Source organism: Stomoxys calcitrans, chromosome 4, assembly GCF_963082655.1.
Source record: "Stomoxys calcitrans chromosome 4, idStoCalc2.1, whole genome shotgun sequence".
Lineage (NCBI taxonomy): Eukaryota > Metazoa > Arthropoda > Insecta > Diptera > Muscidae > Stomoxys > Stomoxys calcitrans.
The window spans coordinates 45478996-45490154 of record NC_081555.1 but is presented as its reverse complement, the minus strand read 5'-3'; the positions used below and the strand labels follow the sequence as shown (position 1 = coordinate 45490154).

The 11159-nt window shown below is 37.9% G+C and overlaps 1 long non-coding RNA gene across 1 annotated transcript; it reads left to right on the top strand.

Moving 5' to 3' along the window:
- Positions 1-413: 413 nt before the first annotated feature.
- Positions 414-956, top strand: LOC106086388 (uncharacterized). Its single transcript, XR_001221125.1, has 2 exons — positions 414-570; positions 640-956. It is a non-coding gene; the product is annotated as an uncharacterized LOC106086388 (long non-coding RNA).
- The last annotated feature ends 10203 nt before the right edge of the window (positions 957-11159 follow it).

Below are 11159 nucleotides of genomic sequence, written 5' to 3'. Positions count from 1 at the left end.
CACCTTTTATTCTTGGGAATATATCCGATATGCAAATTATATCTGCGTACAATAGTCACCAGGTGAAATACCTAATGTTGCAACTTTGGCTCATCAGCCTAAAGGTGGCAACATGATTGGTTTATTTATCGATTTTTTTTGTTGGCAGAAATGTCAATTTGACCAAGATTTGAGGTGACGAACACCAAATTTTGGTCACTAACTTCCTTTTTCAATAGACGTCCGAAGAGTTTGCATCGAAGTGCTCTTGAAAAAGTAATCTGTACGTAAAGTGACAATCTGTACGTAAAGTGACAATTGAAAGTGAAAATTTTTCAAATTTTTCTACACCAAACGCAGTGCTACAAAACGGTTCCATTATTTCTATTGTAACCGAATAAACGATAATTTTATTTGGATTGCGATATTTGCAATCTGTTGCTTATACTCGGAATCCGTGGTACGAACAAAGTTTTATACCTACAGGATTTACGCTGCCCACCGGGTAGCGTGATTCCTCTTGTTCTTGCTGCCACCAGGACTTCTACCAGAGACATTTACGTGGATATACCCATTGAAATCATTATCAAGGTTAGTTGAGAAAGTGGCATTGTGAAAATCATATAAAAAGGTAATTTGTTTAATATTTTTTAACTCCAGTATCAAGGTTATTTGTGGTAAAAACTCCTATTGGAACAATCATCGCCTCCCTTTTTCTACCTGGTTCGACCTCACCTATGCCAAGTGCTGTGTGTAGCTTATGCCCAATTCCCGCCATTGGAATACTTTTGAATTCATAGAAATCCGCACCTATATGTATCTAGAACCGATGCACTGGCAGTGTTTCCCTGTATGAGCTGCTAGTGCAATAACAAGAAATCAACCCATCAATCTCCACATCTGAATGGCCGATGAGATTTAAAAAGAACTACCAAGTGAATAAACCAAGGCCTTAAACTCATGTTTTCAACAACCTAGACTACTATAGTTGTTTTTGTACTCCCACTGGCGTCGGCAGATGCGGCATTAGACATCATCAAATTACGTACATTTGCAGCACGAGTGATGTTGCATTAGTAACCACATGGGGAGCTTTTACCCAAGATGTCCCTTAGGCAATCGCTAAGCGACTAGCCAAAAACCTAGAATGCAACTATTTTTATTATACACCTTTTTTATTGTTCATAAGAACAAAAGTATTACTTTTCTTTTTTTATTTTTGTTTGTTTTGCTCTGAGTCAATCATAATTTGTGCTTTTAAGATTTCAAAAAATTAAAAAAATGAACAGGTAATTTAGGTCTTTGTAAGAGAACTCCATAACATAGCCACTCTTTTTACAGCAGCAGCCACCAAAAAGATTTTGCAGGAGGCCTTCTTCAGATCGAGACATTGGTGGTAAGTTTGTTCACAGCTCATCTGTTATCACTCTCTTATGTTTTCTCTTATTTGCCTCTTACATTGATTTACGTTGATTATAACATGTAATGAGATCGTAGTCTCTGAATTATAAGCCCTGAGAAGGATGTTATAAAGAAGAACTTGTATAACAGTTTCAGTTACTCTCATTAACTTGATCTCTCATTACTTGTTATATTAACAAAGAAAGACACAAAAAGACACACAGCCGCACATAAAGGGTGATTTTTTTGAGGTTAGGATTTTCATGCATTAGTATTTGACAGATCACGTGGGATTTCAGACATGGTGTCAAAGAGAAAGATGCTCGGTATGCTTTGACATTTCATCATGAATAGACTTACTAACGAGCAACGCTTGCAAATCATTGAATTTTATTACCAAAATCAGTGTTCGGTTCGAAATGTGTTCATCCTAACCTCAAAAAAATCACCCTTTACATAGTATGCAAAAGTCAATTTGTAAATTTTGATTTATTTTTTTTTGTCTTTCTATTTTTTTTTGCGATATTCGCAAGCGTTTTGAAAAGATACTTTGCATACATTAACCCCTTAAACCGTATCATTTTTTTTGTAATATATTTTAATTTACTTTTTTTTATATTTGAATGAAGATTTTAATATTATGAATTATTAGCCTTTCATGCGTATTTTTATACCCTCCACCATAAGATGGGGGGTATACTAATTTCGTCATTCTGTTTGTAACTACTCGAAATATTCCTCTGAGACCCCATAAAGTATATATATTCTTGATCGTCGTGACATTTTATGTCGTTCTAGCCATGTCCGTCCGTCTGTCCGTCCGTCCGTCCGTCCGCCTGTCTGTCGAAAGCACGCTAACTTCCGAAGGAGTAAAGCTAGCCGCTTGAAATTTTGCACAAATACTTCTTATTAGTGTAGGTCGGTTGGTATTGTAAATGGGCCATATCGGTCCATGTTTTGATATAGCTGCCATATAAACCGATCTTGGGTCTTGACTTCTTGAGCATCTAGAGTGCGCAATTCTTATCCGATTGGAAGGAAATTTTGCACGACGTGTTTTGTCATGATATCCAATAGCTGTGCCAAGTATGGTTCAAATCGGTCAATAACCTGATATAGCTGTCATATAAACCGATCTTGGGTCTCGACTTCTTGAGCCTCTAGAGTGCGCAATTCTTATCCGATTGGCATGCAATTTTGCACGACGTGTTTCGTTATGATATCCAATACCTGTGCTAAGTATGGTTCAAATCGCTCCATAACCTGATATAGCTGCCATATAAACCGATCTTGGGTCTTGACATCTTGAGCCTCTAGAGTGGGAAATTATTTTCCGATTGGAATGAATTTTGCACGACGTGTTTTGTTATTATATCCAACAACTGTGCCAAGTATGGTTCAAATCGGTTCATAACCTGATATAGCTGCCATATAAACCGATCTTGGGTCTTGACTTCTTGAGCATCTAGAGTGCGCAATTCTTATCCGATTGGAAGGAAATTTTGCACGACGTGTTTTGTTATGATATCCAACAACTGTGCTAAGTATGGTTTAAATCGGTTTATAACCTGATATAGCTGCCATATAAACCGATCTTGGGTCTTGACTTCTTGAGCCTCTAGAGTGCGCAATTCTTATCCGATTGGGATGAAATTTTGCACGACGTGTTTTGTTATGATATTCAATACCTGTGCCAAGTATGGTTCAAATCGCTCCATAACCTGATATAGCTGCCATATAAACCGATCTTGGGTCTTGACTTCTTGAGCCTCTAGAGTGCGCAATTGTTATCCGATTTGCCTGAAATTTTGTACGACGGATTCTCTCATGACCATTAACATACGTGTTTATTATGGTCTGAATCGGTATATAGCCCGATACAGCTCCCATATAAATCGATCTCTCTATTTTACTTCTTGAGCCCCCAAAAGGGCGCAATTCTTATTCGAATTGGCTGACATTTCACACAGGACTCCAACATATAATTTAATTGTGGTGCTAACCGCACCATATCTTGATATCGCTCTAACAGCAGAGCAAATCTTTTCTTATATCCTTTTTTGCCTAAGAAGAGATGCCGGGAAAAGAACTTGACAAATGCGATCCATGGTGGAGGGTATATAAGATTCGGCCCGGCCGAACTTAGCACGCTTTTACTTGTTTTATTATAAATTTACAGAACATGAATTATGTCTTGAATAAAATTATATTTGTATACCAAGGAATGGCTTCGTAAATTGAACCAGATATGTTTTCCTGCTCAGTGAAGTGAAGAAGGGTATGTAAGTATGTTAGGGGTTCTGGTAATTGATAAAGCGCATACAGGACAATGGTTGGTGAGGGTATTGAAGCGCATTCTCACACGGACATCGGTGAGAATCTAAGAATGGAAAAGACGTGGATATCTTTGTAATTTGGTTAGATTTGTTTTCAATAATGACTAGTTTGGGGCAGTTTTTTTTATTAGTCATTTTGGCCCACAGTAAAGTTTAATATAGTTTTTTTTACAGTTTTGTTTAAAAATAGGGAGTCTAAAATAATTTAATGTAATGGATAAAGATTTATGCGGAAAAGGACCAAACCTCCCCACCCGACTGATTGCTAGCAACTCAATGGCTCCCGCAGTCCTTCATCCAAGTAAATTCTACGGTGTTTAGAAAGACTGATTTTAAGAAAGGTACACCATATCCTTCGTGGACATTACACGTCGTGACATTTTATGTCGATCTAGCCATGTCTGTACGTCCGTCTGTCTGTCGAAAGCACGCTAACTTTGGAAGGAGTAAAGCTAGCCGCATGAAATTTTGCACAAATACTTCTTATAAGTGTAGGTCGGATGGTATTGTAAATGAGCCAAATCGGTCCACGTTTTGATATAGCTGACATATAAACCGATCTTGGGTCTTGACTTCTTGAGCCTCTAGAAGGCGCAATTCTTATCCGATTGGAAGGAAATTTTGCACGACGTGTTTTGTCATGATATCCAACAGCTGTGCCAAGTATGGTTCAAATCGGTCCATAACCTGATATAGCTGTCATATAAACCGATCTTGGGTCTCGACTTCTTGAGCCTCTAGAGTGCGCAATTCTTATCCGATTGGCATGCAATTTTGCACGACGTGTTTCGTTATGATATCCAATACCTGTGCTAAGTATGGTTCAAATCGCTCCATAACCTGATATAGCTGCCATATAAACCGATCTTGGGTCTTGACATCTTGAGCCTCTAGAGTGGGAAATTATTTTCCGATTGGAATGAATTTTGCACGACGTGTTTTGTTATTATATCCAACAACTGTGCCAAGTATGGTTCAAATCGGTTCATAACCTGATATAGCTGCCATATAAACCGATCTTGGGTCTTGACTTCTTGAGCATCTAGAGTGCGCAATTCTTATCCGATTGGAAGGAAATTTTGCACGACGTGTTTTGTTATGATATCCAACAACTGTGCTAAGTATGGTTTAAATCGGTTTATAACCTGATATAGCTGCCATATAAACCGATCTTGGGTCTTGACTTCTTGAGCCTCTAGAGTGCGCAATTCTTATCCGATTGGGATGAAATTTTGCACGACGTGTTTTGTTATGATATTCAATACCTGTGCCAAGTATGGTTCAAATCGCTCCATAACCTGATATAGCTGCCATATAAACCGATCTTGGGTCTTGACTTCTTGAGCCTCTAGAGTGCGCAATTGTTATCCGATTTGCCTGAAATTTTGTACGACGGATTCTCTCATGACCATTAACATACGTGTTTATTATGGTCTGAATCGGTATATAGCCCGATACAGCTCCCATATAAATCGATCTCTCTATTTTACTTCTTGAGCCCCCAAAAGGGCGCAATTCTTATTCGAATTGGCTGACATTTCACACAGGACTCCAACATATAATTTAATTGTGGTGCTAACCGCACCATATCTTGATATCGCTCTAACAGCAGAGCAAATCTTTTCTTATATCCTTTTTTGCCTAAGAAGAGATGCCGGGAAAAGAACTTGACAAATGCGATCCATGGTGGAGGGTATATAAGATTCGGCCCGGCCGAACTTAGCACGCTTTTACTTGTTTTATTATAAATTTACAGAACATGAATTATGTCTTGAATAAAATTATATTTGTATACCAAGGAATGGCTTCGTAAATTGAACCAGATATGTTTTCCTGCTCAGTGAAGTGAAGAAGGGTATGTAAGTATGTTAGGGGTTCTGGTAATTGATAAAGCGCATACAGGACAATGGTTGGTGAGGGTATTGAAGCGCATTCTCACACGGACATCGGTGAGAATCTAAGAATGGAAAAGACGTGGATATCTTTGTAATTTGGTTAGATTTGTTTTCAATAATGACTAGTTTGGGGCAGTTTTTTTTATTAGTCATTTTGGCCCACAGTAAAGTTTAATATAGTTTTTTTTACAGTTTTGTTTAAAAATAGGGAGTCTAAAATAATTTAATGTAATGGATAAAGATTTATGCGGAAAAGGACCAAACCTCCCCACCCGACTGATTGCTAGCAACTCAATGGCTCCCGCAGTCCTTCATCCAAGTAAATTCTACGGTGTTTAGAAAGACTGATTTTAAGAAAGGTACACCATATCCTTCGTGGACATTACACGTCGTGACATTTTATGTCGATCTAGCCATGTCTGTACGTCCGTCTGTCTGTCGAAAGCACGCTAACTTTGGAAGGAGTAAAGCTAGCCGCATGAAATTTTGCACAAATACTTCTTATAAGTGTAGGTCGGATGGTATTGTAAATGAGCCAAATCGGTCCACGTTTTGATATAGCTGACATATAAACCGATCTTGGGTCTTGACTTCTTGAGCCTCTAGAAGGCTCAATTCTTTTCCGATTTTATTGAAATTTTGCAGGTATAGTTTAGGTAGCACTTCCAACAACTACGCTAAGTATGGTTTTAATCGGTCCATGTTTTGATATAGCTGCCATATAAACCGATCTTGGGTTTTGACTTCTTGAGCCTCTAGAGAGCGCAATTCCTATCCGATTTAACTGAAATTTTGCGCGTAGTGTTTTGGTATCACTCTCAACAACTATGCTAAGTATGATTCAAATCGTTTCATAATCTGGTATAGCTGTCATATAAACCGATATTGGGTCTTGACTTGAGCCAATAGAGCGCGCAATTCTCATCCGATTTAGCTGAAATGAGTTGTTTTGTTATGACTTCCAATAACTGTGCTAAGTATGGCGTAAACCGGTATAGAACCTGATATAGCTGCCATATAAACTGATCTGGGATCTTGACTTCTTGAACCTCTAGAGTTCGCAATTCTCATCCGATTTGGCTGAAATTTTGTACAACAGCTTCTCTCATGACCTTCAATATACGTGGCTAATATAGTCTGAATCGACCAATAGCTTGATACAGCTCCCATATAAACCTATCTCCCGATTTTGCTTCTTGAGCCCCTACAAGGCGCAATTCTTATCCGAATGAACTGAAATATTACACAATGACTTCTACAATGTTCAACATTCCTTTATGGTCCGAATCGGACTATAACTTATATAGCTCCAATAGCATAACAGTTCTTATTCAATATTCTCTGTTTGTCTAAAAAGAGATACCGCGCATAGAACTCGACAAATGCGATCAATGGTGGAGGGAATATAAGATTCGGCCTTAGCACGCTCATACTTGTTATACATCAGCTTATAGGTAGTTGCTCAACATATTGACCAATTACTTCCCATTGTTGTAGATCAGTTGGGATTGTAAATGGGGCGAATCGGCTCTATGGGACGCAATCCTTATCCGATTTGCCAGAAATTTTGCACTATGAGTTTTTTTATGACTCTTTAATTGGTCTTAGACCTTAAGTCGGCAGATCGATCTCAATGGGAGCTGTATAAAGATATAGTCCGATATAGCCCATCTTCGAACATAACCTGCCTATGAAAAAATAGAATTTGTGCAAAGTTTCAGTTCAATATCTCTATTTCTAAAGACTGCGACGTGATTTCTACATACAGACTCAGGGACGGACATGGCTAAATCGTCTAAGATTTTTACGACGATCAAGAATATATATACTATATAATGTCGGTTATGGATATTTCGATGTACTGCAAACGGAAAGACAAAATGAATATACCCTCATCCTTCGGTGGTGGGTATAAAAATACAAGGGGATTTCTAGTTCGGCCGGGCCGAATATTGGATACTTCCTACCATGAATTCAGCTAAAAATTTCCCTTTAACAACTCAGTTATTATTTGAGTTATTTGGCAACAAGCAAATATGGTTTCAAGAAGTCATATTGGAGAATTGGTGTTTATGGGGCATATACGAGTATATTGACCGATTCAGATTGTACTTGGCACAGATGTTGGAAGTCAAAACAGAAATCTTTGTTCCAAAATTCAGCCAAATCAGATGAAAATTCAAGCTTCTTTGAGCTGAAGAAGTCAAGTCCGAGGATCGGTTTATACGGGAGCTATATCAGTATATTGATTGATTCTTATGATATCCTGAATTTGGCCCAGATCGGTACAGATTTGGATATAGCTGTCATATAGACCGATCCGCCGATTTAGGGTCTAAGGCCAATAAAAGCCATATTAATTATTCGATTTTGCTGAAATTTGGGACAGTGAGTTGTGTTAGGCCCTTTGACTTCCTTCGTTAATTTGGTCCAGATCGGTCCGGATTTTGGTTATAGCTGCCAAATAGACCGATCTCTCGATTTAAGGTTTTGGGTCTGTAAAAGGCGCATTTATTTTCCGATGTCGCCGAAATTTGGGACAGTGAGTTCTGTTAGACCCTTCGACATCATTCTTCAATTTGGCCCAAATCTGTCCAGATTTGAACATAGCTGCCATATAGACCGATCTCTCGATTTAAGGTTTTCGGTCCATAAAAGGAGCATTCATTGCCCGATTTTGCCGAAATTTGGGACAGTGAGTTGTGTTAGGCTCTTCGACATTTTTGTGTAACTTGGCCCAAATCGATCCATGTTTGGATATAGTTGCCATATAGACCGATATCTCGATTTAAAGTCTTGGTCTCATGAAAGGCGCATTTATTATCCGATTTTGTTAGGCTTTTCGACATCCGTGTTGTATATGATTTAGATCGGTTTATTTTTAGATATAGATACTAAAAAGACCAACATTTTGTTATACACAATTGAACAATGACTTGTACTTATTAGTATGTGGTCCAAATCGGAACATATTTCGATATAACTGCTATGGGACATAAGGTAAGCATTTTTCACCGGATTTTGACGAAAGGTGGTTTACATATAAAGGGTGATTTTTTTGAGGTTAGGATTTTCATGCATTAGTATTTGACAGATCACGTGGGATTTCAGACATGGTGTCAAAGAGAAAGATGCTCAGTATGCTTTGACATTTCATCATGAATAGACTTACTAACGAGCAACGCTTGCAAATCATTGAATTTTATTACCAAAATCAGTGTTCGGTTCGAAATGTGTTTATTCAACGTAACGTTGCGTCCAACAGCATCTTTGAAAAAATACGGTCCAATGATTCCACCAGCGTACAAACCACACCAAACAGTGCATTTTTCGGGATGCATGGGCAGTTCTTGAACGGCTTCTGGTTGCTCTTCACTCCAAATGCGGCAATTTTGCTTATTTACGTAGCCATTCAACCAGAAATGAGCCTCATCGCTGAACAAAATTTGTCGATAAAAAAGCGGATTTTCTGCCAACTTTTCTAGGGCCCATTCACTGAAAATGATTTGCAAGCGTTGCTCGTTAGTAAGTCTATTCATGATGAAATGTCAAAGCATACTGAGCATCTTTCTCTTTGACACCATGTCTGAAATCCCACGTGATCTGTCAAATACTAATGCATGAAAATCCTAACCTCAAAAAAATCACCCTTTATACCCGAGGTGGTGGGTATCCAAAGTTCGGCCCGGCCGAACTTAACGCCTTTTTTCTTGTTTTTTATCCGATTTCGCTGAAATTTGAAACAGTGAGTAGTTTTAAGCCTCCCAACATAGGAACCAAATATGGATCAGATCGGACTATATTTAGATATAGCTGTCATATAGACCGATCTGCCGATAAGGGGTCTGAAGCTCATAAAAGCTTTATTTATTACCCAATTTAGCTGAAATTTGAAACAGTGAGTACTATTGAGCCTCTCGATATCCGACCTTACTATGGTTCAGATTGCACTATATTTAGATATAGCTGCCATGTAGACTGATCTGCCGATAAAGGGTCTGAAGCCCATAAAAGCTTTACTTTTTATCCGATTTCGCTAAAATTTAAAATAGCGAGTTGTTTTTATGCCTCCAGACATCCGCCCCAAATATGTTTCAGATCGAACTATGTTTAGATATAGCTGGATAAGACCGATCTGCCGTGTAAGGGTCTGAAGGTCCTAAAAGCTTTATTTATTACCCGATTTCGTCGAAATTTGAAATAGTGAGTTGGTTTAAAAAGCGCATTTATTATACGATTTCGTTGAAATTTGACGCAGTGACTTATGTTTGGTTTTTCGACATTCGTGTCCTATTGGGTTGCCCAAAAAGTAATTGCGGATTTTTCTTATAGTCGGCGTTGACAAATTTTTTCACAGCTTGTGACTCTGTAATTGCATTCTTTCTTCTGTCAGTTATCAGCATTTACTTTTAGCTTGCTTTAGAAAAAAAGTGTAAAAAAAGTATATTTGATTAAATTTCGTTCTAAGTTTTATTAAAAACGCATTTACTTTCTTTTAAAAAAGCCGCAATTACTTTTTGGGCAACCCAATATATGGTTCAGATCTGTTTGTATTTGCATATTGCTGCCAAAAAGACCAATAACTTGTTCTACAAAACTGAACAGTGGCTTATATTTATTAGATCACACAATGTCCGTGCTGATTTTGGGTGATTAAGTTATCCAATTTTCACCAGATTGTGACGAAATGGGGTTTACATATATACCCGAGATGGTGGGTATCCGAAGTTCGCCTCGGCCGAACTTAATGCTTTTTGACTTGTTTTTGTTGACATTTGATGTTTTCGGATGAGTGTTGTTGTTGTTGCCATGGCTACATGCTTTCAGCTTAAGTGTTGGTCAATGTTAAAATACAAAGCATTAAGCGCGAAATCGTTTTATTTGTCCATAAGCCGGCGAATCCACCATGTTGGTAAATAAAACAGACCAAATTTCATTGATAAGCGGCAATAAATAGGCGGGCATACCGCATAAAAAATACCATAAAAAATAAGAGAGAAAATCAGCTTATTGGGCTAATAAAACAAATCTTAAGCATTACTAGTATCTAATTTGTACTACTAATAAACGTTGCTTTTGTCTAGGATATATTTCTTTATGGCAATAGACTTGCCTGCTTTGATTTCTTCATAAAAAAATTTAAAACGTGTTAATTAAAATAAATAATGCACATAATATATATACTGGCATATCAAATATGTTATACGAATTATACGAAGTGATGTTGTTTCAAAAGGTCCTGCAAAATGCTATAGAAATGGTCCCGTAATCTGGAAACAGAGTAAACAAGTAAGATCGTGCTAAGTTTGGCCAGGCCGAATCTTGTATACTCCCCATAATGGATCGCATTTGTCGACTTCTATGCGTGGTATCTCGGTATAGTCCGATTCGGACCATAAATGAATGCTGAACATTGTAGAAGTCATTGTGTAATATTTCAGTTCATTCGGATAAGAATTGCGCCTTGTAGGGGCTCAAGAAGCAGAATCGCGAGATAGGTTTATATGGGAGCTGTATCAAGCTATTGATCGATTCAGACCATATTAGA